The 26,299-nt window shown below is 32.1% G+C and overlaps 1 protein-coding gene across 3 annotated transcripts in view; it reads right to left on the bottom strand.

The window, feature by feature from the left end:
- The window catches only part of spir (spire type actin nucleation factor), a 264,272-nt gene that overhangs the window by 94,997 nt on the left and 142,976 nt on the right, over positions 1-26,299 (bottom strand). The window lies entirely within an intron of this gene.

The raw sequence follows: 26,299 nt of genomic DNA, 5'->3' as shown, positions 1-26,299 counted from the left end.
TATAAAAATAATAGAAATTTAAATTGTAAAAAAAGTCACTATACATTTTCCACAGCAGATGACATAAGTTATTAATTTATTACATTATAATGTATACCCAGTAATAAAATAAAATCAATTTTCAAATTTTGAAATATTAGAAATGAAAAAATCGAAAAAAATAAAAATTAAAAATTGTTAAAAATACAAAACATAATAAAGATCATATTTTTCACTAGTACACATATAACTAGTATATTATATGAGAAATAAAAAATGTCTGCGTGAGGAGATTATTTGGCTAAATACCATTAAACAATACATCCAATCAAATATTTTAGTATATAGTATACATAAAACATATATACAAGTAATGTACAGACGGAGTTTGCAGTACCTTTCAGATTTCTCGTCATCTCGACAAGATATGACTGTATCCTGAAACGTATTGTGAATTGTCACTCGTCTGAACAGGGCTTCAATGTTCGCGGGCGCGGAGGCTTCCGACAGGTGTCAAGTAAACGTGCATTCACGATAAACGACATAAATCACGAAAGTCGGCTATTTCATTATTACTAACTGCGCTGTTATTGTTAGCCAAGGAAGTGAACGACAAATCATTCGCAGAATGTGGCGCAGGAAATTACAGTCAACGCGTAAATGCAAGTTAATTGAAACGCGTGCTCGTTCATTGCGGAGCACATCCACGAGATTAGACAGATTACTGATTATAGACTTTTACTGGGATTAGTCTCCATGGCGCTTGGCTAGATTAGGTAATTCTAATAATTAAACAAACGCAGATGGAGTCTGTGTCTGTAACGATTAAGCACATTCAATTATTCATTTATTTACGATTTTCTCTATGTAGCGGGCTTATTAGATAAATTTAACGACTTGATCTCGCATAGTGATTATTGTAATTGCTATAATCTCAACATACGCAAAAGAAAAAATATTCAATATTGATTCGTTGACAAAACTTAATATTCTTCTTCCCAAATTGAGTCTTAGCCGCCTTCAACTTTTACCTCCATCTTCGACTATTCTCAGCCGCCGCGCCGGCGCCGTCTTCCAATTTGCAAATCTGCGCTGCATCTCTCTTTACGTCGTCCTTCCACCCGAGCCTAGGTCTTGCGATCCTTCTTCCACCCCCAGAATGTCCAGTCTCTTAGGTACCCCGCACATTTGGCATTTTTTTTACATTCTTCATTCTTATATTTGTTGAGATACTTCGGGCTTCATAAATGCAATGATAATAATTGAATTATGCCCACGTAGAAGAGTATACGTGATTTTACTTTTTTTTGAGTAATTCAACAAAAAGTTTTAGGCAAAACTCTTTTAAGTCACTGCTTTTGTTTTTACATAAAACAAAGCTTATTTCACACAATTCAATGATTTTTAATGCTACCTCGTTGCTATATGTATGTTTCACCATTTTACGTTTAAATAAAACAATTTTTTGTTTTTTTTCATTTGTATGGTACGAGTATATGCCCTTCTACGGGGCATAATTTAATTCTATAAAATTAATTAAAAATTAAAAATACTTGGTACACATAAATACATATTATTTCTTTATATATTATCTAATGATCTCTGTAATTCTGCTGTTTCCAATTACGTGACAAAAACCGCAAAATAAGTATGTATTCCATTCCAAATAACAATTACTCTAGTAGAACAATAACGACATTAATTTAACCAAACGTATTAAATCAAAACATTCCATGCATGAAGGTGACATTAAAAATGTGTATTTTTGCGATCCGCTGTCGAATACATCATTATACAGTAAATGTGGATGGAATTACGGCGAATAATTATTGTCTTCAACGTCTAGAGTAATTATTACATAACTGTCGCCCATTGTTTGCGTGATACTGGCATTTCTTACTATTCGTATACAACAGATGGGAGTCGTAAAATTGCAAATGAACACTAATAATTCCTCTCATCAAAAGCAAAACATTCGGAATGTAGGAGTTTTACTACTAAATTGTGCACGAAGGTAGTTTTAGGTATAATTTTTACCACAATATGATGAGTGGGTGGGTCTCTTTTAAATTAAGACACATAAAAGTAATATTTTTAAAGGGAACATTCGTTGTTGTCGTCGATACTTGTTTGATTTGTTTTAAGGTGTGCATTGTAACGATATCAACGTTGAAAGTGAGGAACTGGAGAGGAAGGGCAGCAAACCGGCATGAGAGGTGGAGACTCCTGGATACAGCCAAGGCCCACCCAGGGCTGTCGAGCTTATGATAATGATTGCAACGTTATTGATTCGATGTAGCAAGTTTGAAATTCGTTAATTGCGCAAACACGTTACATTCTCAAAATTGAAAAATGGTACATTTTTTATTACAATACGCAATCGTAATATAATGTATTTAGACAGTTAGACGGGCGATATTGAAAAATATATTATTGTGCTTTTCCTATTGAGACTAGAAATGAAAACATGAACAGAGGTAAGCCGACCGCAACCGTTTGGTTTCATTTTTGTAATAAGTAGGATAATGATGTGTTTATCTATATACTACAAATGTATAGATAATTTCGGAAGAAAGTAGCCGAACCATTAAGGTTTTTGTGATGAAAAACGAAAGCGAGAAAGATGTGTTCGATTTAAGTAAAAGGAGAAGTGTTGCAAAATACGTCACCGTGGAAAACCAATAATCGTTAATTTAGTAAATTTGGGAAACGTATAATCACGAGATGATAGTCACGATTACACCAGCAATAGAGAAGTCATCACGATCCAGGGCAGTGGTCCAATGAGCAGGGTTACGTTTCTCTGGCAAAAATCAATGATCAGGCGCGAAAATCGAGAGGGAAAAGAGAAAATAACTGTTTCAAATAATATCACAATCTATTTATATCAAGACCTCATATTTATTAATGGGCCCGTGCACTTTTTATATCCGCACGTTAATTGACCTACACATAGACGCGCATTGATAATATCTACCGAAGTATGAATGTGACGAATCAGACGCATTTCGAGCGAATCAAACCTATATTTTTTTACGGAAATCTAAAGCTTCTTTTTTCGGGTAGAATGAGAATTTCGTAGAATGAATGGGAAATTCATGGCACGGTGAATTTGAATACGAACAATCTTTAATATAATTAGATTTAGATATTTTGATTGTAGACCGGAAAGTAGAACTGCAATTTTTAACATTATATACGAATGTAAAAATGCACACAACGGAAACGTAAATGAAATCAATTGAGATCAATTTCACATAAAACAACAAAACGGTATTTAAAATACTTTTACAATCTACTTAATTCAAATATGCTCAAAATCCCCTGAAACTTTTAAACCCAAACATCAAAAGGGCCGAGAGTTTAAAATACCTGAGAGTATATGTTACAGAAAATGGCAGCATTTAAAAAGAGCTGGGAGTGCGGTTAGGAGTAGCAGGCGCCACATTCAACCGTATGAATGCTGTCTGGCGATCGGATATTTACTCTGTGATGCCGCCTATATAACGCCTGCATGACACCTTTACTTCTCTACGGATGCGAATCGTAGCACCTCACTTGGGCCCAAAACAGCAAAATTCTGAGTTTTGAGAATAGGTGTCTCAGAAGAATCTATGGTGTGCGGTGGTTTGACTTTGTGAGGAATTAAGTAATTAGAGAACGGACACAGCAAACTCCGGTGACAACTGTCGGCGATATGGTTGGCTAGGCCATATACTGCGGATGCCTCCTGAGAGCCTTAACCAGGATTGCCTACTTTACAAGACATCAGGTTTTCGACGTCCTGGACGTCCACTGCTGACTGTTCGTCGGCAGTTTACGTCAGAACTTTGGGACGAGAACCTGACTTGGGAAGACGCAAAGAAGTTGGTAGCCGATAGAGATGCATGGAGGTTCCACCATATGCTCCAACTAGGGAGCGGACATGGAATAATGATGAAATTCGAATACGATTTAAACATTAACAGCTTTTCGTCTCAACTTACGAGGAAACGCGATTCGACTTTTCTTTATACAAACGCATTCCCGAATGTACTCCCTGGGTTATGACACTATAGAAGTGTTTTTTTTTACACACTATAGATATTTACGATTGGCATGTCCCTTTGGTTTTGTTTTTTTGATAAATACTTTATTATGAGAACTAGGACCATCCAAAAACACTTAAAATCATTTTTATAAAAAGCAAAATCCCAATAGTGCATTATATATAAAGGTTTAAAAATGTATGATGAGATGCCGGAATGTATGAAGAATGAAATGCCTTGTTTACTGAAATATGATTAAATATAAATGTTTCTAAAGTGAGTGTGAATATTAGTTCATTTACAAATTTTAATATAAGCTAATTTAAGAAAAAAAAATATTCAAAAAATAAAAAAAACGCCCGGTTTTATCTGCGGTCTTCGGACGTACGGAATACAAATATGATAATTATTTTTTAAAAATGCAAAATGTACCAACACAGAAAATTTCATTCTGAGATACTCTTACTTTTAAAAAAAACAACCAAATCGGTTCAGTTTTAGGGTGCGAAAAACGGGACAACGAAACGTCGATTTATTTAGGCATAATCAGTCGGATGTGCGTTTGTCTTTATCGCACAGTATTCAGGGAGGCATCTGCGAGAAAGTGGCGAAAAAACTATGTTTAAATATCTATTTATCAAACTGCTGAGCAACCGCATATCCCCTTAACAAGGGACTTTAGTCAAATGAAGTTGGGACTTTTGTCCACGTCTACATAATTATGTGTAAATAAATGTGCTCTAGATTCAGAAATATTACTAGCGTTTAGATTCCTTAACAAGTAATTACTATGCTCTAAAATGCCTTCGAAAAGTAATAAACACTATTTAGTATCCTTCAGTGCGCGATAAAACAACGTGGATTAAAAACTAATAATGATCATTATAGCATTGTTTCTAAAATCCATATCTAATGTGCTAAAAACCGTAAGATGGTCTTTGTTTTAAGGGTATCTAATGGTATCTTGAAATGTACAAATAAGCTAGTAATTAGGAAACTAGGTGATGGTCAAAGAATTGTTCGTAATTTCATTGCCAAAGTGCCAAATATAATTCTGACAAAGTGTTTTATCCAATGTGAAAACGAGAGATGATAAACTTTTGAGCCCGAAGTAATAACATGCGCTAGTTATAAATTACTAATGAGACTTTTTATTCTGAACGAGAGATATATAAAACACGCTTCCTATTAAATTTAATGTCGATCTTGATAACTTCCTAAGGTTTTGAATCGATCATTTTTCAAACAATTAAATATACTTAATACATTGTTGATAATTTATTTTTTAATCTCTGACTAGTAAAAGAACTGAAACTTTTATTTATGTGGGTGAGATTCATCTGACTGAACTATTTTACCTACTAGGAACGTCTAAAAATATCTGAGAAAATATGTTCAATCATAAGCAGAATGGCAATGTCAGACAGTGTGTAAAGTGATCACTTAAACCAGCCAATCACATATCACACATACCCTGAAAATGCCTAGAATTCCAAGCTCCTTTCTCTCTGCTGCGATAAATGTCAATCTCACTAGACAAAGGATAAATTTCAAACATATTTTTGCAAAAGATTCTTTTTAACGTTCCCACCCGTAGACTAAGAAATAATGAAATGCTTTTCCTCGGTCACTACAGGACCAATTATGGTGCACAGTCGCCTTTGCCCAGAATGATCAGGCGGGTGAACGATCATCAAGATCTTGATTATTATGGTGTAAGGATGTCTTTCTTTACAAATCAGCTAAAGAATCTGTATAGTTAGCCTATGCTTTTTACTTAATCTAAAAAATCTATCATCTGTCTTTGCTGCTTATTTCTGTTCCTTATATTTTTTTATTCCTTTGTAAAAATTTCTTTTAATTGTAATGTTTATAATGGACTTTGTCCGTAAATAAATAAATAAATAAATAAATAAATAAATAAATTTTGCTAAAAAAATGAACATATAAGCAATTGAAAAAATATATGCATCATTTGCGGTTTTGATTTACAAGGTTAACGGAATGGAAATTCTAAAACCGTTTGAAAAAATGTCACTTGGGATAAATAATATAATATAAACTAAATAAATTAACATAATGTGAATACATTTATTTACTATTCTAAAAAACAGGAGCTTTAGCTAACTCCAAAGAACCGTTAGTAAAAATACATAATTTAACAGATCTACTATACTCGTATATACCTCATATCACGTTCTTACGACGGTGATAAAATAGTGAGTAAAATATTATATAAAAATCATGTAAAGTCAAGCTGCTTTTAGCCAATTATTGTGAGATATTAATGTCCGACCGATTTAAAAAATAAATAGTTTTTTGATAACACTGACCAATTATCATGACAGTTTGTTGCAATTATTTACCACCTAATTATTAATGATGATTCATGCACTAACATAAAATTATATTTAAATCGCAAAACATTTTCGTAATAAACATAATTACATAAATCGTTTATAAATAAATCACGATTTCCCTTAAAACTTCCACATTTAAAGTAAGGTTTTAAAAAAAAATTGTGATTTTAACTTACTTGGGTAAAATGCGTATTGAGAGTGAATTACATCAATATATTTAGCAATAATAACTTATACAATATTATGATATATTTAAAAGCTACGACATTCAAGAGTGAAAACATAATAGAGGGGTTAATATTTCAATCGGTTGACCTTTTGATATCATGTCACATGGTAAAATGGCGAAAATATTCGACAACGCACAGACACATTTCGATTCGATCGGTTGCACAATATCGCTAGATTCCGGGGCTCGATGAATAATGCAGTATGGCGCTCGTAAGGCCGGTGTTCGGAGTCTTGTGGCGTAACCGAAAAGCAATCCATTAGCGATTAAGAATGTTTGGGTTGACATGCAAAGCCTCCGTGGAAATGTTGATCGCCATGTGCGTTATGCTTCCCGCCCGCCGCGCGCCGGCGCTGCGCTGTTCGCCGGCCTGCCTTCCTCTTGCTGAATAATGCATGAAGGTGGCGCCGACGCTACACAACAATACTGAACTTCTGTCATAAGATTCCCAAATGGATAATGAAATAGTTTGAATGGAAATCTCGTAATAAAATCACAAAAGATAAAAGAAACCACCTCATAAAGTACTCTTCATTTCGTGTAACATGACTAACTTTGTAAATTGCGTGATGTAGACAGTTATGCTGACCCGGTTTTATATTTTTTTGTATGTGTCTATGTGATTGTTGCTAGTACTGTAATTTATAAAAAATAAACAAATTAGACAATAATAAGGAAGTTCGGTGGTTTTAAGAAAAAAATACATACATATATTTATGTATCGTATTATAAGTGCTATGATTTTGTAAAGTTTTGTAATTTTGAAATTACTCCACGTATGACGTCACAAGTTCTCTTCGGTGAGTACTACTGTTTGTCGAATTGGTTTCCCGTAAACCGGAAATCTATCACGACACTCTATCATTGGTTGATTCGAAAAAAATAGTGACATCGTTCAAAGTAGTTAGTTTTTTACTAAATTAATTTATATTCTTTTTTTCATCAAGAAACTTGTCGTACAAGTTAATGCTCTAATTTTTACTACGCGTAAGAAAATATTTTTTTACATCCAATTTCCATAGCATTGAACTTGCTTTGAAAAATATATGCTCAGTACGAATACCGTTTAAAAATATCATTTTCAAAGTAAATTTCATTATTCCATGGGTAAATATTAATGTATCCATTTATGGTGTGACGCATTAAAAATTTATACATTAAGTAAATTTATGAAGCTGTCTTTTCGTTTAATTCAGTGTCAAAAAACATCAGTGTTGTTACTAAAATTTACATAGATGGCTCACATAAATAAAAAACAAATTAATAATTCTACATTATTGCGTTTGATATCATGATCAATGGTTATTTATTTATTTATTTATTCACTTTTTTCGCTTACATACTAATTAATAATAAAAATAATGTGACCTCGCTGGGGTTACCCGTGCCGAAAACACTTAACAATATACTTTTTTGAAATTACATTTAAGAATAAACAACGAAGACTAACTTAAAAAACAAAGATAATTAACGAATATTCAAACAGTTTTAAAAACTAGGTATTTATGTACATCTATATTATTTATATTACAAAACACACAATGAAAATAACAAAAACCTAACATAAGCCATACACTTGTGGAGCAGTTGATTCAATATTGGTATGGGCGAATGAGACAATCCATTTTACTTCTACTTAGTTCCACTATCCATTTTTTTACAGCCTTTTTAAATATTTTCTCGTTGCTAATATATCTACCTTTGGTAGCAATGAATAAATAATATGGTTCAAAGAACAGGTTTCGTTAAAATATATCATAATGTATGCAAATATTTTTTTGTAATATGACTTTATTCTATTATGAAAGTAACTCTTAACATACTGCGCCATTAACACGTTTACGCGCTTCTATGTATATAAATTGCGAACATTTTAAACAAGCGAAAATAAAGTTAACGTAGAAATTTTAAGCACTGCGAAAAATGTAAGGGATTGAATTGATTGTACTGAAATAGATTTAATGCGTACGACGAAAATAAAAATTAATCTTGAAATATCAGTTGGAGAATCGTTGATAATTGATAGTCATACAAGAGTACTCTGTCTCATAGCTCACAGGTAGTCAGAGCAAAAGCAAGTAGAGTGCCGAATTCCCTTTCGATCACGCTGCATAGCTAATGGACGTGACTCATGTCTCATGTCTACAGATTTATTGGACCATTTTTTTTTACGTACGTGCTTTTATTTTTCCAAATCTAAGTCTGCTCGCGCAACGTGACTGGTGAAAGAGGACAAATTCACATTAGTCCAGTCTTTTCGAGAGTTTTTATAAATATAGACAGTTACAGATTAAGCTTTGGCAGGATAAAATCACGTTCACAGTGGTGTCTTGGCTCCGAAGCTTACCGTATTTTGCGGACGATAAGACGCACCCCAATTTTTGGTTGAATTTACAGAGTAAAAAAGTGCGTCTTGTGGTCCGAAAAATACGGTATCTAAGGAAGTTAAATATATAATCGGAAAAACAAGTAAAAACAATGTACGAATGTCGAGATCCGAGCAGTATGCAAAGCTTTAATTAATACTTAAAGATAGACATGTCAAAAGTCGACAAAATCGACGTGCGTGCATGGATGTATGGGAAGCGAGCCTTGTGTGCAAAGACATGGTAATGTGGCGTTCTACCTTCTCTGCCTACCCATCAGGGGAAACGACATGACGGTTTGTTAGTGTTATTATTTTTGGAAATTAGTAAGCCTCAAGGCGCACAGGTTAGTACGTTAACCTACCATGCTGACGTCCCGAATGTTATTTCTGGCATGGTCGACGAAAACCATTTATTTTACAGGTGAAATTTTGCAATGGCCAATTATTGGCTTTCAAAATACCTTATTCCTGACCCAAATTTCATCTGCCGCATTGGTATACCGTTACTCAAAGGCAAGAATAATCTGATAACAGTGTTACGATAGCAAATACCATCTGAATTAAAAGACATTACTTAAAAATCAAACAGATGAACAATAAAATTACCTCATTACTTTATTTATGTCTAGGACATATAATTATGAAAATTCAATGTGGGACGGATTCGTTATAATTTCACACTATCTATAAGAGATAAAATTATGTAAACATACTGATGTAATTAATAGTAATTATATTTTATTGCGACATTAAACATGTTTGTGACATCACTTCTAATTTAAAAGGGGGTTATAGTGTACAATTATTCATTTCAATACTGAATAACAAAAATAAATTTAATCATGTCTAATTCGGTGTTAAATTTCGACTCATTCATTACTCATTATAAAGTCAAATAAGGCTACTTACAATATAAAATGCTGGATACTTACTGATGTTTAACGTTGAACTAAATTATTGAAACCTTAAATCAATTCTAGTCAAAATGAAATAATTGATTGCCGATTAAATCAGTTCTGAACACCATGAACATTATTGTTCGACCTTCAATTCTGATCATGATTAAGAACAATACTTTTTATTCGTCTATTTTCGTTACGATAATTCACTTTTCAATGAAACGTTTTGATAAATCTACCAGTAAATAAAATAAATTTGAAATCAATAAATGTTTATTATAATAATGAATGCATGAACCTACATAACTTACATTACGATTTATTCGTTCAAGTTCAAAAGTATGTGAAAGTAAAGTGAAATAATTTGCGGAAATGTATTTATACATAGCGCCATGTGTAACCTACATACATAGATTCTTAGTGAACTTTTACAAACCAAAAATTGCAAGAAAATCATTACAAAATGTATTTTTTAGATAAATCTTGAGATTTATTTTACTACCAGTGCATCTCTCTATAAACTAATTATAATGGTATTTGAGAATTTCACAGGTTCAAAAGCCCACATAGAATTAATCATAACCTTTGCAGTGAAATGGCTCAAAGATATATATCGGACCCATGTTAGGAAAAATACATGTCAAAGAATTTTATCCCTAGACCAGCATTTGATTAAGGCAGAGGAAAAATGTTGAACTCGGGCGCAGCCCAAACACTAAGTGGATTTGGAGACTGTGCTTATGACGCAGCTGGCCCCTTTGCCAGGAACCAATAGCCTTCTTCACACTTGCGAATCTTCGACAGTCCTAGTCAGTTCAGATCTCAACTGAAATCCCACATCTTTCGTTTATCATATCCCCAATTTTAAAATAAGACAGTTTAATATGTAAGTGTTAGCTTAGTTAAAGTATAAGTTTATGTTCAGAATTGAAGAAAGTGTTGATTTCGCTGTTTCATTACATTGATCGTGGGGATTTAGAAAGGTTGATGTATACCGTGGATTGTAAATTCTTACTAGATGGTGAAAAAAAAAAACAGTCAATAAGCAAGTTTCATATTTATTGAGTAAACTTGTATATTCTTCATGTATATATATATGTTTTGTAGCAAGTTCTTATTTTGTATTTTCTTTCTTTAAAACGACTTGATTAATTATTATGTTAATGATAATGTACTCAAATGTAATTGCCTGATTTGGAACGGGGTAGTAAGTATCCTTGTAAGCTGGGCAAAGTTTCTAATAAAAAATGTAAATATGATAAAATGTTCAAATAAATAATTTTGTTTGATATTTGTGATTGTGATACGCACGTGATTTTCTTCAACTTTACAAAAGAGCGGTTTATTTTTTTTTACACTTTATGTCACAACTTGATAAGTAAAGAAGTATATGGTTTGATACTTTGGTTAGTTATATATATGTGTATATATATATATATACTTTACAAACCTAAAATTAGGCAATGTATAACATTTTCAAAATCAAATATAAAAGAAAGTCAACGACGCATTTTTCGCACATCTGTCGTTGTTCTACAATCATGACAAGTTTGGGTAGAAAAGGTGATCATTTAAAACTGAGTGATTTAAGAATTACAATTAGGTTTTAAAGTATGTAAACGTAATGATACTCCGGAGCACGCTTTTATTGCTTACATTGTAGAACTGCTCTCAATGTTGGATAGTTGAATTGTACATAAAGGTAATTGGGCATTGTAAACGTAACAAATAGGAGTATTGAAAACAAAATTCCACTACATTTTATGTTCCATTTGTTATATGGTTCTAGCGCGGGCCAAAGGGGAATTACATTTAGAAATCGGAGTAAAGCAGAACATCAATCATACGTATACTTCTCACATATTTGCACGGACTTTTTATACTTCCGTTTCTCAACAAAAAATATATGATCAAATTATACCGGTCGAATACAATTCGTCAAAGTTTTGGATTCACGCTGTGCAGACTCACTTTAAATCTCAATCAATGCTTCGAATGATTACTCCACTTAGGTCGAGCAGAGGCATCCATAAGTCGTAAGTAAGCCTTGTAGGTACGCTTATTATTCGGCTTACTTGTATTTGTAAGTTTGAACCTTTGAGCCCAAAAAGCTAAAATAAACGAGAACTGTAAGTTTTTAGTACTAGGTGGTTGACCAATGCGCGGGAGCGTGGGAACGATGGTAGATAGTAGACAAATATTGTACTTATATATATTATTTATGTGTCATAATAATAAAAAGGCGGCATACATTGAAAATATTATTAATAATTGTAACATTGCATTAAAGTACATTTATTGAATGATTGATGTCATTTTAGGGCCAGTATTATAAATAAATATTGATTAAATAATGTGTTGCTAAAAAATAAAATGAAAAATCCAAACTGAGATCAAACCTAAGTTTTGACAATCGCAAATATGTTTATTTTAAACCTCAATTGACGATTAAGTCATAGGCATAATCTTCTATCTGTAAGGAAAGCTTTTGTTACACTATGACCTGGTTAATTCCCTAACCAAGATATTGTTTGAACGAACCGTACAGGAAGCATACTCAAGTTGAAACTAAGAACAAAACATCGTAAATCTGCGAAAGCAAAACCATAAACAAATGATTTTGGTATTTGTGCAATAGTGCTCGGCGCTGTTACTCTCCTCTCATAGAGTACCTGTACAGAACAATCCTATTTGCAATTATTGTAATTGTGCATAAGTGGCGCATTGAAATAAAACGCAAATAGAAAGCTCGTGTATGGGAATCCAGAATTTGTTTTCAGATAATAGATTTTAGACCTATATCGAAATATTGTACATATATGAAATAGACAAATAGATAACTTGGCTATCTCCATTGTAATTTTAACTGAGCAAATCTATTTTTGTCTTTGAGCGATTAATATAACCGAATGAGTTTGAATTAGTTTTTAACTGATTTCTTAGCAGAAACAAATGAGTTGGCTATGTTTGAATATACTCGAAATACTTTTACAATATAATATAATAACCAAAAATCTAAAAAATGACTCGAGTGGTTCGATAATAAAACTTAAAAACATAGATTTTCCATAAAACGTTCATAGGTCGTTATCATCATCATTCCATGTCTACTCTATATTTGGAGAATATGGTGCCCACAAACAGCCTTTAGGCCTCTCTTTCGGCTGCCAAATCCTGAGTATCGGGATCGCGTCCCGTAATTCTGACTTGAAATGCCGACGAACTGTCAGCAGTAGACATCCAGGACGTAGAGAACCTGATAAAGTAGGCAAGCGTAGGTAAAGCTCTCAGAAGGCATCCGCAGTAGGTATATGACCCAAACATAGATAATCAAAGTAATTTATTATTACATGAATCATCATTTGCTGTAATTTCTACGTAACGCAATATTGTTAATTTTACCACAGAAATGTGTTGCACTGTGATATGTATAATGTTTTTACTTGCGGTACAGATTTGGATGTATAGATTTTAATACAACATACTCTACACAGCGAAGCATAATAAATAATTAAGACACATCTTCCTACCAGTAACCAAGCGTAAAAGGTTGCTAAACTTTAGAGTTGCGCAGGCGCAAGTCACCGTGGCTTTATGTACACATAATGTTTTACATCGTACGTATTATTTTATTAATTTACGGTTACACGATTTAGGAAGAAGAGAAGAAATATTGTAACAAGATTGCAGAAGACTGAGAATCTGAAATTGTAGATTAATATTGCGTGAAATTACACTAGACACGAGTGCGAAACGAAACCAGTGCGGAAGAAGAAGGATATTGATTTATTCATTCTGAACTCATATTATTTATAAAAGAAAAGCATATAAGTTTGATGCGAAATTAATTAAAGGACAACGGAAAATATTAAAATAAATGCCGATGACGTATGCGGGATTGACGTGTAAGAATGCGAGAATACTGGATAGAGATAGGGTCTCCCGGAGACGTCTGATGATGGCCACATGCTTTACTTATGTGAGAGCGGATGAATAAGAAAATGCATTCAATACTCAATAAAAATTGTTATTTTTAGGTATTTTATTTTTCTTTTATCCAGGAAACACAGCACAGTTACATAGTTTTATATTGTACGCAGTTAGAATTAACTCTAATGGACCAGTGAAGTTCCCATATAATCTAATAATTATATGTAAGGTTATCAATGAAAGTACAAAAAAGAGAAGAAAAATAAGCGTAAATGAAAGTTGTTTAAAAATTAAAATTTAAGAAAAAAAAAAAATTAAGTTTGTAGTTAGTATTTACACATGGAAATAATATTTTTTTAAAAAATAAAATGTTAAAGTAATTAAAAGGTAAGAATTAAAATAAATAAAGAAGGAAAAACATGCTCAGATGCTTAGAGTATATACAGATGTATATACTCTAAGCTCAGATGTCTTCAAATTTGTTTTAAAAAAGGAAAAACAAATATACACATCCATATTTTATGGGATTCAAAGAAACGATGAGAAGAATCTTTAAATGAAATATAAGACAATAGAAATATGATGAAATAGTCATTCTGTTTTATTATTATTTTTTTTCCATGCGTGACCTATATCAATTTCACTATTTTAAGAGTAGTTTTACTAATTCTAACGTTTTATCAAGAAAATTGTCTTAAATATTTAAAGAAATATATATTTTTTAATATTAATATGGTAGATTCGTGAAAATGTGTATTTTTCGCATTTGTTTCGGTAAGATGTTACAGTCATCTCAATTGAAAATCAATATTGCAAACAACAAACAAAAAAATCATTTTTAATATATCATAACAAATATAAATCTAGAAATTGTAAATACATATTCTTCCATACATTAGGTAAATCATTCGAGCGAAAAAAACGAGGCAGAGGATAAAATTATATTTTATATTATATATTTAAATCACCAATTGAATTTAATAAAATCTACATTTCAATTTATATATTTTTAACACACGACATCAACAAATGGTTAAGTTTGGAAACGGACAAGGGAGAAGCAGTAAATCACGATTTTGCCTTGATCAAATATTTGTTCGGCATTTAAAATTAAGTGGTCCGCATTAGCAGTTTAGTGCATTGACTGAGATCAGTTTGTTCAGCAGTATGGAGCCCTAATACCCGGTACTTAGTACTAGCAAACTCGGAACACAATAAGAGAACCAGTTATAGTACGTCGAACCTTCATTGTTAATGTTGTACCGTACGTAAATAGGAATTTCAGAAGTGGAATTCGGAATAAAACACAAATGACAACGCTGGTTTTATGCCAAATAAATGTCGTCATCAATACCAGATCATGTCAGAATCCTTGAGAACAAATTAAGTATTCACATTAGAAAGGAAAAACAACCCCAACAATAAAAAATGTAGTTTACAATTTTTGATGGATGTAATTTGAAAGATTGACAATATTCTCGGTATGTGGAAATATCTGCAGTCAAGGCTGGATTCCACTCCCTAGAAATGTATCACGATTGAAACGTATTACAACAGAGAGGAGTAAGAGTTTTGAGGGGGAAATATGAAAATCTAAGCATTTACAGGGCTGTAATATATAAATATCGCCAGTAAGAATATTACTTAATTTATTTAGGTACCACTTTGTATAAAACACTGTAATTTACAGTTATACGTTTACCGGCTATGAGGTTACTGGCTCATCGTCAGGACTTTTACTAACTTAGGATTGTTTTATTTATAAATCATAATTATAAAATTTCATGACCACCAAGTGAAAAATGTTTTTTTAACCCCTGTGTGGGCTATGATAACACATAAGACAACAAGACTTGATATATCTCTCATATTTAAAAAAAAAAAGTCACTTTTTTCTGTACAATGCGTAAATTATATTACTATTTTTATAAATTAGGAAAATACGTTGTTAAACAGCATAAACGTTAAATTTTTGTTTGAAAATACCAGTATTTCAAAATATTATGTCCTTTGCAATGTTACAGCACCGTTTGTTTGCAAAGGGATTTGTAGCACAGCCTATTAAGAGTTAATTAAAAACATGTGAATATTTTTTATGTTGTGGTAGACTGCTTTCATAGTACGTTTCGTTAATTGTGACGATTTTCATACTGACAAGACTAATATTTGAGTATATATTTTGTATCATCCTTTGTATTTTGGGTTTACTTTGCTTGAAATAAAATAAATAAAAGAATAGTAAGAAAAAAAACAATCATAATAAATATACATATATACGTATAAAACGCTTAATTTTATCAGGCCCTTAGAACTAACACTCATTTGCCGATTTGGGACCTAACTGACATTCTTATGTTAAAATTCAGTAGCAAAAAAAAATGCTCGTAAAACGCCATTATGTATGTACATAGTTATAATACGTTTTTAAAAACAATCAATACTTATTTTATGATTAAATCTGTTTATGTCGTGACAACGTTAGTTTAAGTGGTATTTTTTTGTATGGAACATTAAAAAATTAAAAATACAATTTTTAAATTTAAAATCAAAACTACAAAGCTGTTACACAAGACAAGACAAAATATGTCAGTCGTTTTAATAATCAACAAATAGTTTACAGGTAAAACATTGATAGTAGTAATCAGCTGATATTTATTTCAACTGAGAGGGAAAACACGTTTGAGAAGGGAATATTGAAGTATGGGCATTTACAGAGCTTATGACATGTCGTCTGATTTAAGTGGCTGCTTTACACACTGTGTAACATTTACCATTATGCCGATGTTTAAACATCAAAATTTCCAAAACTATTCCATTTGTTAACTTTTATGAAGTATAAGAGCTAAAACCTTTACTGACGTGGGTGAGATTCATCTGGATGAATTATTTTACCTACTAGACAACGCCTGAAAATACTTTTCCAATTTTAAAACTTCTTTTATACGAGTTAATTTAACACATAGAAGAGTTGAGGAATATAATAATAGTAGATTGATTAATCAAATTATTCTTAAATACCACTCACTTGAGTTTCTAGTTTCTATATACGTAACAAAAAACCAACAGTCACCACGCAAGAGCAAGCAAACACGTGGTTTGTAATGATAATAATTGTTTTAATTCCATCGGTAATCACAAGAGTAAACATTTGTTGGAATGACTCTCCATGGTCACCTAGAGGAAATGCAAACATAATTAAAACACCTGTAAAGCGGAAGTTGCATCCGTTCTCAAAGAATGTTAATTACAAGAAGATAGACCGATCATTTCCATAATAGACGATCACCAATTACACGCGAAAGCTACCTTCGTAATCAACAGCATTACTTCAAAGAAAAATTTTAAACTGTGCGTATTAGTATCGATTAAATAGTTAGCAATGAAGGCAGGATTTGGACTTATGTTTAACATTTTACCTACATGTTTCTTTTACCAGATAATCAAAATATTAACTGTTAAGTGACATGATTCAATTTAAGCTAATTGTCACAAAATAACGCTAATTTGAATAAATTATTAAAAAACACCATTACATTTTGCAGGGATTGCATAAACTGCACGGTTTTCAGTAAATAATGTTTTAACAAAGAAATAAAAATATGAGGTGATACCATGACCATTTTAAAAACCTTAGATCAAGTTGTATTTAACGTTTAACAACAAATGTAAGATATGCTAACAGGAAAAAATTTATTGGAAAATACAAAAGTAAGAATAATAATTTATTGCACTACGAAAGAAAAATCAGGGTGCACAATTGCACATACTCGTACGAATTACGAATAAGGAGGAAGCGAAGTCAAGATATTGGGTAGATATTGTATAATATATCCAATAATCTACATATATTATGTATGATGGCATTCTGTCTTATGAATTTCAAGTCAGTTAATAACAAAGTTATTAAACATCAAACCAGATTTAATATAAGTCGAATCACTTTTTAAATGTCTGTTATAGGTATAATGTATTAAGTCTTTGATTTTTCTAGCAATAATATTATTTATTTATAAACATGTAATTTTGAAAAAATCTTCGATTCCAAATAGATCAATAAATCAATCAATGAGATTACATTATATCGTTCACATCAAGAGCGGCTTTATTTGAATCTAAATAAAAAGATATCTATCAGTTCATATCAATTCAGATTTCTAATCAAGTTTAGATATATCTGTGACTCAGAAACATGTGGATATATTTAAAAAACGCTTAAAAATCAGGAAATTCTATGTGAATTTTTTTTTTAAACTTTCAAAAAACGCAAAAAATTCGGCATTATCAATGTTAATTTGCAATACGTAGTTTCTTAACATTTTATTAAAAATTACGATAAAAGCAGTATTTGAAAATATGATCTTTTTTAAAAGTCGAATACATATTTGGTAAAGATTCTCAATAAAAAAATTAAATGCAGAAAATATTGAATAATTCCTTTTTTTTTAATTTCCATTCATTGGCGCTTTAATTTGTGTTTACTGAAAAATGAATGAATGTTGAGTTTGGCTTTACAGTCATGGGCATTTCACAAAGAAGCGAAGTCGAATGCCAGGAAACCAGCATCCCGGAGCGGGTATGGAGTAGATGACATTCCGATAGAGTCCACTTGAACCAGAACATTGTATAGTTATCAGGCAAACCTTGAGAGCGAGCTACAGCGGAAGCAATGACGCGTGACAAATAGAATGCGTTAGCGCGGGAAATTGATGCTACATGACATAATCCACTTGAGTTGTGCTGACAAGCAAACATGGGCGAATTTTTAGCGAAGCAATAATAAAAACATTTGTAAAAACAATGGTTTCATTGAGTAACTGAAGTACATTACACATTACTAACACATGTCACCTACTTGAAAACCACCAAATGGGAATCTCTATACCGCTTCTTGTAATCTGAAAGTCATTTCACGTATTTTGTTATTCACCCTCGAGTAAAAAAATCCCTTTTGGCGAAAATAAATAGGCATAATAAAACATAATAAAGGTAACAATGTTTGATTATGTCCAAATGCTTGCAGAATGGCTGGATTTCCTCCCTAGGGAGTTGTTCATATTTAAATTTATTTCAACAGAGAGGGAAAAAGTTTTCGAGAAGAAATTTGGAAGTCTAGGCATTTACAGGGCTTATGACCTGTCATTGGCTGGTTTAAGTGGCCACTTTACACACTGTGTAACATTCACCATTCTGCCCATGTTTGAACATCCACATTTCCTCAACTCTTCCATCTGTTGACTTTTGTGAAGTGAAAGAGCTGAAACCTTTATCACGTGGTGAGATTCATCCGGCTGAACCAAATCACCTACTAGGCAACGCCTGGAAACAATTTTCCAATTTTTATACTTCTTCTTTTACCAGGTAGTAATTCAACAATGTTTGATTATGTCCAAATGCTTGCAGACTGGCTGGATTTCCTCCCTAGGGAGTTGTTCATATTTAAATTTATTTCAACAGAGAGGGAAAAAGTTTTCGAGAAGAAATTTGGAAGTCTAGGCATTTACAGGGCTTATGACCTGTCATTGGCTGGTTTAAGTGGCCACTTTACACACTGTGTAACATTCACCATTCTGCCCATGTTTGAACATCCACATTTCCTCAACTCTTCCATCTGTTGACTTTTGTGAAGTGAAAGAGCTGAAACCTTTATCACGTGGGTGAGATTCATCCGGCTGAACCAAATCACCTACTAGGCAACGCCTGGAAACAATTTTCCAATTTTTATACTTCTTCTTTTACCAGGTAGTAATTCAACAATGTTTGATTATGTCCAAATGCTTGCAGACTGGCTGGATTTCCTCCCTAGGGAGTTGTTCATATTTAAATTTATTTCAACAGAGAGGGAAAAAGTTTTCGAGAAGAAATTTGGAAGTCTAGGCATTTACAGGGCTTATGACCTGTCATTGGCTGGTTTAAGTGGCCACTTTACACACTGTGTAACATTCACCATTCTGCCCATGTTTGAACATCCACATTTCCTCAACTCTTCCATCTGTTGACTTTTGTGAAGTGAAAGAGCTGAAACCTTTATCACGTGGTGAGATTCATCCGGCTGAACCAAATCACCTACTAGGCAACGCCTGGAAACAATTTTCCAATTTTTATACTTCTTCTTTTACCAGGTAGTAATTCAACAATGTTTGATTATGTCCAAATGCTTGCAGACTGGCTGGATTTCCTCCCTAGGGAGTTGTTCCTATTTAAATTTATTTCAACAGGGCGTTGCCTAGTAGGTGATTTGGTTCAGCCGGATGAATCTCACCCACGTGATAAAGGTTTCAGCTCTTTCACTTCACAAAAGTCAACAGATGGAAGAGTTGAGGAAATGTGGATGTTCAAACATGGGCAGAATGGTGAATGTTACACAGTGTGTAAAGTGGCCACTTAAACCAGCCAATGACAGGTCATAAGCCCTGTAAATGCCTAGACTTCCAAATTTCTTCTCGAAAACTTTTTCCCTCTCTGTTGAAATAAATTTAAATCATAATAAAGGTACCTAAAAAGGAACTTTAATATTGTATGTTCAGTACTGAAAAAGAAAATCATTTGCTTTAAATTAAAATTCAGTTTGCACAAAAAATTACATTTTTAAAATCATATTTTAAATGTAAATTATTTTTGTATGTCTTATGAATTAGTGTGAGATTATATTAAACTCGCATAAAAACTCAAATAATTTAAACATGAATACATATGCGTATATATTTTTTTGTATGTTGAGAAGCACTAAATTATAATGAATTCATTATAATGAAAATAAAAATAAAACAACTTTTTTTAACCAATTAATTTATAAGACCGGTTTCGAAGCTTAAGTGAAGTATATCTAGATTAGGAAACTTGTGTAACTTCTAAACCTGTCGTGTAAAAAATAAAATAAAAAGTGGTTAAAAACAACTTTGCTTTATTTAAATTTTAAATATAAATACTTGCGTAATTATGATTTACCCAAATATTTTAATTCCGGAGGCCATTTTAACGATATGTAAATAACTCACTATCAGAAAACGGGAATCAATTTGTGGTAGAGTAAGGTTCGAACCTCGCACCTCTGATCCGTGAGGCCTACGTATTTCAATTTGTACCTCAAATCAAAATCAAATTAGCAAATCCAAATTGATCTACATTTTTATCTATCTTTTCGTTGAGAAACAAAATACTGTTTTGTTAGTTGATGTAGGTACACTAACACTAAATTTTATTTACTGTGTTCATAGATTACAAAAACGATAACGATAATAAAGGAATAGTACGATATATAGATACGTGACAGACCAATCGAAAGGGTTAAAATATAATCAAAGTGAGAAATATCACATACAAACGTCTCAAAGCGTTAACAGATGGTCATCAATATGTGCCTTTATACCAGATTTATATACATGAATTTTTTTCAACGTGTAATTTTTTATATAGTATCTGGCAATCAAACAATATTTATTTTTACTTTGGATAAGTACCTAGTACCTATTTTACTTTCTCTTAAACGACTATGCTTTAAATTATCTCCGATGTTTCATCGCCATTTTTGTTAGTATTTTACATATGAAATGAGTTTTTCATAATACTCGGAAGAGTACAAAACAGAAGATTTTTATGTCGTCCGCATAACCCAGATTTATATCACGATGTTATGCATAGTTAAATAATGATAAACAATGACGGATGATGAATATAACAACTAATTACCGACCGACTAAACACCATAATATTACAGTATGATGAATGCGATTACATACTGAATCTGATAGCTCATCAATCGGCTAAGGGTTTTCTTTTTTGAAATAAGAAATTTTGTTGTGTAAACTACATATCATAATGGACGTACTACCTAAAATTGTGACAGCAAAACAATAGATAGATAAGTATACTAGGCATACAAACATTCCCAACTGTAGTAAACATGGCCGATCTTCTATTCGGGTGTCTGAAATGCCTACATAATATGCAAACTGAATAACCGATCGGGTTGCGGTCCTGTGGCTAGTGTCTCGGACTTACGGACCAAAGGTCTGTGGTTCGAATCCCACTCTACCCCAACTTGATTCCATTTTCTAATAGTGAGTTATTTACAACTCGTTGAAAATGGCCCTCAAAAAAAAACAGAAAAAATCTTAGGAAGCGCCAAAACGTGATTGTTTTGACTTCAAAACAGAGAAGGGGTATCTACGTTTAAAAATGTTGAAGCATGAAGAAATTGTTTTTGAAAAGTAAAAGTCACACAGCGTTATGGATATTTGCATACCTAGTAAAACGACGAACCGATTAATACATTTAAAAACATTATTTATGTTTAAAGCAGTAACTTCGTGATCAAACATTTGAACTAGTGTTAGTAAATATTAGTATATAACCACTTGCAAACATTTTCTGTCTACCGGTTTCCTATCTAACCCATTCTCCAACACCACTAAATATTACTAGCCTATTTTTTTGTGTATATTTGGACACGGTGGTGTTTGCATCCCCTTGTAACTCTGCATGTAATTTGTGTATTTTATCAAAAATACTAAATATATATCGACGATGGTAAAGGAGAAAGTGTGTTTTAGTATTTGCATGTTGGTGTAGTGAGTGTCCTGACAACGAAACGGGTACGTTTCGAAACCGGTGACATAAGAAGTCAATAAGTGGTTAAATACTAATATTTACTAACATGTTTTACTATTTTTTTTATCTAAAGATAATTTTTCCATAGATAAATTGTTATTTTTTTAAAAATTTATTTTATCTGTTTTATTTCCAAAATATTATTATGAACATCACTATAAATGTTAAATCAAAATTATTATACTATGCAATACACTGATATTTTTCTTGTATTTTATCAAATCAACCGGTTTAAAAATGAAATTGCATTAGGGCGACCCGCCCTTGCGTATAAAAAAATAAATTCTGAATCTTCTAGGAGCAACTTTGGTTTTTATGCCCTAATGTCCAGAATTTGTAGATTAGTCAATTCGTCACACGACTTGGAATTTTTTGGGATAGATTTTCCGGCTTTTCGTAGATCTCTTCGCGACTAAACAGTGTGGGATGAAGTTGGATTGGCATGGTTTAGCTCAAAGTTTTTGATCTTTCGTTTTTTTTTTATATATTGTATACTATTATTGTTTTGCCCTTATTTGTCTTTGCTAAATAGTTTTATGTTCTTTTTGTTCAGTTTCTTGCATTTATGTTTCTTCATGTAACTGTTGTAATTGGCTTAGGCCGTATATATATATAATAAATAAATAAATAGAGGTCACTGCTATATAAACTCCTGACGTCGGCGTCGGCGTCGCTGCGACCTGTGTAGATTGTGACAGGTCTTTGTAAATTAGTTCACGCTCTCTAAGGCCGGGTATTTAAAGTTAAAGAGTCCGGCTACTGAGGCACTGAGTGGAGAGCGAGCGTTCTCATATTCCAGAATCTACCCCTCAGAGCCTATATATATCATCATTTTCTTTCCGCACCTAATAGAGCATTGGGCGCTCCATCGGTACAGCAATCGCTATATATCTTAATACATATTTTTTTCACATGAAGGTAAGATGATCAGTCTTAGGCTTCAGGTGCCAGACCAGGGACTATGAAATACCTTTTAAAATCAATATTTCATGTCAACCGTGTCGGGAATCGAACCCGAGACCTCTTGCATGGTAGGCAAACCTGCTGACCAGTGTACGAGGCGGACATTTGTTTGTAAATTTAATTATTTATTTATTAGACAATTATTGTAGTCTGCATTACTTTACGGACTGTAAACATAAGTTAGAATTCAATTAATAGAAAGTAAATAGCTGCTAAACTGACGATATGTGTAGAAAAATAGATCCATATTATCCGCAGAAGCCGTATTCAGCAACCAAATTGCCCTATTAATGGGTGAATTCTGACTTAGGCATTTTTACGGCTTTTGAGTGTTTAAAGCAGTGCATGAGATCTCGCTCTAGTATAATTTTTAGGAACATACAAACAGATCTCTTTCAGTATATTTGGATTATATGATTATATCGTTTCAGATATCCGCTTATAGAAATGTTTCGCAAGAAAAAATTGACAACGAGATTCTAGGGTGTTGTAATCCAGCGTCCCTGCTAGAAATAATGATGGATACAATAGTAAATCATTATTACTGTCTTTAAGATATAAGCGTCAGAACAAATTAACAAGACCATAGAAATTTTTAAGACAATGTCGCATCAAAATATACAAAAACCTGGTAATAATATTCTACAATAAAATGATAAATCTCTCTTACTCTGAGGCCAGTGGATTGATTAAGTTACGCGAGGTAATATTATAAGGCACCTGTCGACTACATAGCCCGTAAATACCGTTAAGATAAAACATAGGATGAGTATGCAGATAGTATGCACTTTTTTCTACGAATAATGAATCTCCGATAGGCCGAACAGTTAATTCCTGTCAGGTACTTTAAGAATTGTAAAGTAACAAGTTTCGAAACCGTTTATTCGTGACAAAGAATAGTATGGACGCTCTTTGCTCTTTACTTCTGTCCGCCGATCAACAAAACAATTTCGACAAATTTAGTTGCGGAAGGAAAGAAAAATTACTTTAAAAACGATTCGATTATTGCTTTTACTATATGGATCTTACTGGGTTTATTGTTTGGCAAAGTTTCATTGTCGAACATTCTAAAATACAGTATAGATTTTTTTATAAGCAACTCAACGTTCACAATAACTGATTGAGATAAATCTTTAAATAAATCGAAAGAAAAGAAAAACATTTTTTTTCAATAAAAAAGGATTTGGGATTTTTAAAGTAATTTTTTTTCATATTTTTATTAAAAACCCCAACGAAACTTTAACACGAGAATAAAATATTTAAGATGTGTAAAATTTTTTTTATTTTAAATATCATGAATTTTATTCTGCATTTTTAAATAATATTATAGTTTGAAATATAAATACGTCTGTGAATAAATATTGTTATCTGCATGTCCCAAAATGAGTATTTTACAAAAAGTCCTTGGGAATATTATATAAAATTATATGTATTATGTTTTCAATTTTAATTTTAAAAAATCAACATACGTATAAATTTTAATTTACAGTATCAATGTTGACTATTTTTTAATCTCTGTATACAAGTAGGAATATACTGCATTCAACTCTCAATAAACTCTTAAGTTAAGTTCGGGTTGTTAATAAAAATCAATAAGTTTTTTACAAAGTACAGTTAAATATATATATACGTAGTACAAAACCCATCTAGGGTTTTATATCAGCGAAAAATAAAGACAAGGTAAACCATTTCAGTTCAGCTTAGCAAATAGAGTCAGAGGTCATAAGTTCTGTCATTTCTATAATCGAGTTGGAAAGAGTAAGAAATGTGGTCTATTTTAATCAGCGGAAATGCATCACCCGAAGTCTGGGAATTGTACCACTGCTGTCACCATCGCGCATCGCGCATCGCGCATCGCCAGCGGGAAGTTGCCCTGCGTTAGAATGCATCAGGAAGTGGGTAGTAGTTACTCGCCGCGAGAGAAGACATCTGGCCAGTATTGGACAAACGGAGACCTACATTCCTCGGCCTCGATCTTCGGTAACAATTCACTTCTCGTGAATCGTGACATGTTCACTTTCCGAGATATTCGCCTCGAATCCGAAATGCGAGATCATGACGGAAACAAAGTAATCCGTGTCACTTTACTGAATAAAATCGCCAGTGAAAATACAACAGAAGCTATGTGTAAACAACCAAAGTTTTAAAAAAACATGATTGATTCAACTCATTCAATTTATAATTTTTTTATTTTATTTATTTTAAGAAAACAACAGTTATTACAAAAAAATACAAAACTTACAATAAGAAAAAATAAAAGAATTTGAAATGAATAAGTCACTCAAATACCAACATAATATCAAAATTCCTCAAAGTCATGGTCAAAATAGCTTTGTCTTCAAAGGTGTAAAAAATTATAATAATCTTCCTAATGAACTAAAAACTATTAAAAATAATATATCGATAAATAAATTTAAAGTTAATCTAAGGAAATTTTTGAACTCGTGTAAAAACAACATTAAATTTCAATTAGTATGAATGTATTATTGTTTTATGTTTATTCTTTATATATCCTATGTTTTTATTTTTCTTTTCGTGTACTCGTATTAAAATTATATTAACTCTTATAAATAAACAACTAAAACAGTGTAAGTCACTCTCCAAGCACAAGAGTTAGTCTCTTTTTTTGGGAGAGTTACAGTGATAAAATTTACTAGATGTGTAAAAGTAGTTATGTTTAGAATTTAACAAAAAACTTGTACTTTTTTATGAAATTTATGAATAATAAAAATAAAAAAAAACAAAATCATACGCTTAGTATAATTTTCTACATGTTACTTGATACAATGCCAAAAAAAGCATAGTAAAGTTGTGTAGGGACTCCGTATCACTCCACCAGCGAAAAAAAAAAAAGGTAAAACATACGAAAAAAAGTTTTTCTTTGACTCTAACTTTCTTTTTCTTTACACGGACTGAGCCCAGAAAAGTTTATTAAA

Source organism: Micrasema longulum, unplaced genomic scaffold (genome assembly GCF_059751315.1).
Source record: "Micrasema longulum isolate JH-2025_06_02 unplaced genomic scaffold, ASM5975131v1 h1tg000571l, whole genome shotgun sequence".
NCBI classification, from domain to species: Eukaryota; Metazoa; Arthropoda; class Insecta; order Trichoptera; family Brachycentridae; genus Micrasema; species Micrasema longulum.
The sequence above is the reverse complement of the archived record's forward strand: the minus strand, read 5'-3'. Positions and strand labels throughout refer to the sequence as shown.